The sequence below is a fragment of the Chenopodium quinoa genome, unplaced genomic scaffold, assembly GCF_001683475.1.
Source record: "Chenopodium quinoa cultivar QQ74 unplaced genomic scaffold, ASM168347v1, whole genome shotgun sequence".
In the NCBI taxonomy this organism is placed as follows: Eukaryota; Viridiplantae; Streptophyta; class Magnoliopsida; order Caryophyllales; family Amaranthaceae; genus Chenopodium; species Chenopodium quinoa.
In genome coordinates this window covers 2,543,719-2,550,329 of record NW_018742381.1, presented here as the reverse complement: position 1 = coordinate 2,550,329, position 6,611 = coordinate 2,543,719, and positions in this window count along the sequence as shown.

The following is a 6,611-nucleotide window of genomic DNA, read 5'->3' as shown; positions in this document are numbered from 1 at the left end:
CCTAAAAACCCGTCCTTGGAGTATCGCAGGAAGCTGATATGCCAATTTGGAGAGAGCGTCTGCCTGGTTATTCTCAGACCTGGGCACTTTATTTAAGTGAAATTCTTCCAGTGTCCCGGCCTCCTGCTTTACCGCCTGTAGATACTTGATCATAGCCGGATGTGTGGCTTCATAATCTCCATGGTATTGGCTCACGATCAGTTGTGAATCAGAACAGGCGGCTATCTTCCTTGCCCCGGCCGCCTTGCACATGCAGATGCTAGCCAATAGGGCTTCATATTCCGCCTCATTGTTTGAGGCTTGGAACTTAAAACGTAGTGCATACTAGTACTTGTCCCCTTCAGGAGACTGACATATGACGCCTGCACCACAACCGTTCATTGTAGAGCTCCCGTCCACATAGACCTTCTAGACTTGCTCTAAGTTCTCAAAATTAGTCGGCTTGGTTAGTTCCACTATGAAATCTGTGAATGCTTGCCCCTTCACCGCTTTCCTTGGCTCAAAAGTGATCTTCGGACTTTGGATCTCGATGGCCCATTTGATCATTCGACCTGACGACTCCATGGTTGTCAGTGGCCGCTTGATTGGCTGGTCGGTATAGACCACAACCGGATATGCCAGAAAATAAGGCTTCAATTTTTTAACTGCCATGAAGAGGGCAAGTCCAAACTTATCAACCATAGTGTACCGTAACTCCGTGTTCTTGAGGACGTGACTGATGAAGTAGATCGGGAGCTGGCAGCCGTCCCTTTCAGCAAGGAGGATGGCACTAAGAGCATGGTCAGAGACTGCTAAATACATGTATAGTACTTCCTTGGGTAGATGGCTTACCAGCCTTGGCAAGGAGTGCAAATGTTGTTTTAATTTTTGGAAAGCCGCCTCTGCATCCGGCCCCCATTCAAACTTGGTCTTTTTCTTAATTGCTTGAAAAAAGTAAAGACACTTGTTGCCCGACTGGCTGAGGAATCTTCCCAACGCCGCGAGGCAACCCGTAAGCCTTTGAACCTCTCGGCCAATGCGGGGCGACTGCATGTCTATGACCGCCTGTACCTTCTCAGGGTTAGCCTCTATCCCCCTTTGATTGATTAGAAATATGAGGAACTTCCCAGACTTAACACCAAAAACACATTTCTTGGGATTGAGCATGACCTGGTGCCGCCTGAGTGTGGTGAATGTTTCTCGAAGGTCAGCTAGGTGGTCCGTCCGGAATTTAGATTTAACAATCATATCATCTATGTACGCCTCCACATTCCTTCCAATCTGATTGAAGAAGACCGTATTTATCATTCTTTGGAAGGTTGCAGGCGCATTCTTTAGTCCGAATGGCATAACAATGTAACAAAACAACCCCTGATCTATTACGAAGGTCGTCTTTTGTTGATCTTCCTTCCAAAGGGGTATCTGACGGAAACCTGAGTAGGCGTCCATGAAACTCATCAAAGCATGGCCGGGTGTAGAGTCGACCAGATGGTCGATCTTTGGGAGCGGGTAACTGTCCTTGGGACATGCCTTGTTTAAGTATGTGTAATCTACACACATGCGCCAGGTCCCATTTGACTTTTTGACAAGTACTAAATTCGCTACCCAATCTGGGAAGTAACATTGTCGAATGAATCCTGTGTCCAGTAATTTTTTAACCTCGACGGCTGCCTCCTGGCTTCGTTCTTCACCATGGTTCCTCTTTTTTTTTGCCTGACCGACTTCTTTTTGGGATCCACAGCAAGCTTATGTACAGCCAGATCCGGGCTTATGCCTAGCATTTCATGAACTTCAAATGCAAATACATCTTTGAATTCCCTTAACAATTGGTGTAGTTCAGCACCAAGTTCTGCAAAAGCATCCAGGATAACGTCTACATTCTCAGCAGCCGGCTGAGGGCGGAATTCATCTGACCGCTCCTCGGCTAGTGACTGCTATTGTTTGACATTTCTTTCAGCCTCCAAATGAGTGGCCTTTCTCTTTTTGCCGGCTGCTTTTGGGGCAGGCGCGGCTTCCTTGATTTGCTCAAGATCTGTAATCCCCCCACTAGGACCGGCCCGCTGCTTTCACAGTGGTTTTGATGTCAGAGAGATAACATTCTCTGGCCATCTTCTGGTCTTCCCTAAGGGAGCCTTCTGTTCCATCATCTCTCTCAAACTTGAGAAGCATGAGAGATGGAATGATTACAACTTTTGAATTATTCAGGGTGGGTCGTCCTAAGATCATGTTGTAGGCCGATAGTTCCTCGACCACCAAGAACTAGACCACCATGTGACGGCCCTCCCCTTTCTCGCCCAGGCGGATGGGCAGATCCACCCGTCCAACTGGGTGCACGACCCCTCCTCCAAATCCTACTAAGGGATGAGAGACCGGATGTATGTTGTCTGGCTTGTACTTGAGCTTTGCCAAGCATTTGTTGCTGATGAGATCAGATGAACTCCCAGTATCTATGAGAATCCGGCCAACTCTCTGGTTGGCCACCTTGCATTCAATTACAATGGGGTCGTCCCTGGTTGATGGAGTTAACATCTAAACGCCTAATGTTGTCTTTGTTGCCCCAGATAGTAGGGCCTTCTCCTGCGAAGCCGCCTGCTATAGTATAGACTGGCGCTTCGTTAGTGTCGGAGCTTTTAGCAGGCGTCTCCCTTTTTCTGTCCGCCTGTTTTTGCTTGGGGTGGTGGTTACCCTTTGATTTCTTGACATATGAGTTGAGGTCTCCTTTGTCTGCCAGGCGGTCCAAAAGGCGCTTGAGGCTGATGCACTCATTGGTGTCATGACCAATGTCCTCATGGCAATTGCAATATTTATCTTTGTTCCGATTGTGGATGGAACTCTTCATGGCAGCCGACTTCTCAATTGAGAGCCGGTCCTTGATTTCTCTAAGGATAGCATAACTATCCTTGTTAAACTCATACTTGGGGGAGTATGGTTTAAATTCTTTATTCTTCTTCTGGGACGGCTGTTTAGAGGAGTCGGCCGCCCAGACTTCCTTTCTCTTTTTCTCTTCTTTATTGGCCAACTGCTTTGACCGGCTCTCTCTTTTGTCGGACTTCTTGTGGTCCGATTGTTTTCTAACATTACAGAGGTCGATCGCCTGAATGTAAGCGTCCGCCTCCATCATTTCTTCTTAGTGAGTGGTCACCCTCTTTCTGACGAGGTCGAATTTGAAGTTCGACCCGTCCTTCAGACCTTTGAAAAAGTCTTTATAAGCTACTTCATCAGGTAATCCTTGTATCTAAATTCTCATAAGATTGAACCGCCTGATGTAGGAGCATAGTCCCTCCTTATCTCCCTGCTGTATGGCCCCCAAATCAAGGGTGGTCTTCTTAGCAGGGATGTTCATCGCAAAATTTAATGTGAAAAGTAGGCGAGGGTTTTGAATTGTTAATGCACCCAGCCGGCAAGTTGCCGAACCATTACTGGGCGATGCCCTTCAATGTGGCCGGGAAACACTTACACCATGTGGCGTCATCCAACCTTTGGAGGTACATAAGGTTGGTGTACGCCATCAAATGATCTTCAGGGTTGGTAGTGCCATCATAGGCTCCTACCAACACATTTTTTACTTTGGCCACATGGGCGGCCTCTATTAATTCCTTAGAGAAGGCGGAGGGTAGTTCTCCAAGTTTGAGCAACCTAAGTTGCCAGTCCAACGGCTGGACATTCCTTGCCGCCTGTCCTCCAAAAAGTGTAGGGTGCATGAAGTATTGAGACTGTGGTACGTACGGCTGGGGAGGCACATACGAGGTCGCATGGTTTTTTTGGGAAACAGAACGGGAGGAGGTGCCGCCTGTCTGGTTCTCCTGGTTTGATCTTCAATACCTTATGGAGATATTGTGTAAACTGTCTTGGAAGTCAGACGTGGAGGCTGACTCTGACAATTGTTGAATTTTCTTTTGCTCGATTATCTTTCGAGCATCAGAGTATATCTTCTTCGACCCATCCGGTTGAACATGTCGGATGGGCTTCCACTTCCCTAGGGAAGGGAAACGATACTTTGTCAGATCGATCACTGGCGCCCCTCTTTCCCTAGGTCTTGGGTAAGGAGTCGCCTCCCGATCTTTTACAGCCTTCTTCCTCCCAAACTGGGAGGGTCTTCTGGCCGACTATTCCTTTGGTGAAACAGTCGCCCTGTTATTGATAAGTTCCTGGATCTCCCCCTTGAAACTACTCATGAGGGTCATGAGTTATTTCCTAGTAATAGGAGCAGATTCCTCGGCCGCCTGTTGATGCTCAGGCGGTGGGCCGACTGGCTGACTGGGAACAGCCTGACAGTCCTCCCATTCCCTCCTTTGGGACGGGTGGGTCGGGCTCTTAAGGTCCCGTCAGAGGCCGTGTGAGTCTCGACTTCGACCTCATTATCAGTATCTTGGTCATTGTAGACCTGAGGGTCGTCCATGGGACGCTTCTCACTTAGATACGGTACAGACTATGATTCCATCTCGAAAGTACTCTCCCCACAGACGGCGCAATAATGTTTCGGGGTTTTTTGATGTCCTGCGAGATAGTTACAATTCTGGGACTAGGATCCTTGTGCTTGTACCTGCAAAACAACGGAAACTCCGGTTGGTGGGAGCTTCGCCTCCGACGATCAAGTTAGAACGTGTTTTCAGAGTAAAAGGTGCGGAAAGTAAAAGGTGATCTGATTCCTCTAAGGGGAGGAACGATCAAGGATATGCAATTAATGCTAAGTCTGGTTTAGCAATTAGTATGCACGTGGGTATAGGTTTCTTTTGGTGAGATGATTAATTATTTCTGAATGTTTAATGAGGGCTAATTACTGTATTTATAGCCTCGAAGTACGTGCCTAATACTAGGTTAATGGTAAACCTAGGACTGATTGGGCTTTGCCTCGGGAATCGGGCTTTGGTGGCCATTTTCCAGGTTGGCAGATAGCAAGCCATGTGGCGTGGCGTGATTGGTCCACGTTGGACCTTCTAAAGTATGACACGTGGCAGACCCTAATAGGCCCACGTGGCTGACACGTGGCAAGTAATGATTGGACCACGTGGCGGGAAAAAACCCCCTAAGCACCTAAGACCATTTTAACTCATCAGTTATTTTAGACATCGAACGATACTCTGCCTCTGCAAAAGACTTAGAGACAGTATGTTGCTTCTTAGTCTTCCAAGAAATAGGGGAACCACCAAGAAACACCAACTAACCTGAAATCGATCGTCTCATCAAAGGGCAACTAGCCCAATCCGAGTCACACCAACCTGTCAAATATAAATTGCAATCTGAACTCAAAAGGATTCCTTCACCCGGACATCCTTTCAAGTAGCGAACCGTACGAAGTGCCGCCTCAATTTGGTCTTGTCGAGGTTGTTGCATAAATTGAGACAAGATATGAACTGTATAAGCCAAATTAGGTCTAGTGAAAGATAAATAAATCAAAGGATCCACAAGACGTCGATACATTTCGGGGTCTGCAATAAGAGGAGTCTCTGATTTAGCTAGAGTAGTTTTTGCTCAATAAGGGTACCTGCCGGACGTGCCCCTAGCAAACCAGACTCTGCAATAATATCAAGAGTATATTTCTATTGACATAAAAATATGCCTTCCGGGCTCCAAGCAACCATGATACCAAGAAAGTATTTCAACACACCCAAATCTTTTATATGAAAACAGTCACTCAAATATGATTTGAATGTTGAAATTGTAGAAGAATCATTCACTGAAATTATTAAATCATCAACATACACCAGAACACTAAGATGAATAGCCTCATGATTCAGAGTAAGTGAGAGCAATCAGAGTACGATTGCGAAAAACCGCACCTTTTCAGAGAGGTGGCCAATTTTGAAAACCAACAATGAGGTGCTTGCCGTAGTTCATACAAATATTTCTGAAGACGGCACACCATGCTAGATTGAGAACCATGAAACCCGGGAGAAGGCTTCATATAAACCTCCTCATCAAGATCACCATGTAGAAAAGCATTGTGGACATCCATTTGATGTAATTCCCAATTTTTAGCAGTAGCAACAACAAGAACCGGATGAACAATAACCATTTTAGCAACGGGAGCAAATGTCTCGTTATAATCGATAACCTCAACCTGATGGTTATCAAAAATCACAAGACAAGCCTTCAATATTTCAATCGAGCCATCTAAGTTAAGCTTGACCTTGTAAACCCATCGCCCCATCGGCATCCAAGAGCTTTCTTACCCAGAGGTAATTTTTCCATCACCCATGTACCATTAATTTCCAAGGTAGATATTTCGTTTTGCATCGCCTTTCTCCACCCTTCATCTTGCATAGCCTCCTTGAAATTACGTGGCTCAACCACCGTGTCGACGGCTGCAATAAATACAAGGTGTCGCACAGAATGAAAATTCATCAAAATTCACAAAATGTGCTAAAGGATAGGGAGTACCTAAGGAGCATGGAGTAGACGATGAATGTTGATGGACCGGGGAGAGAAATAGTATGTGCCACATAATCACGGTGCCAGCCCAGAGAATGCCTTGGACGTTGACCACGCCCCAAATCAAGAGTAGAAGAGCTTGGATCATCCCCTGTGCTGCTGCCCGTACCGCTAGCAGTAGTAACGCCAGTAGATACAGCAGGTGAGCTGCGGTCAGCACTGGTCGCCGCAGGGGTGTTGCAAACCAGGCTGCCAGCAGC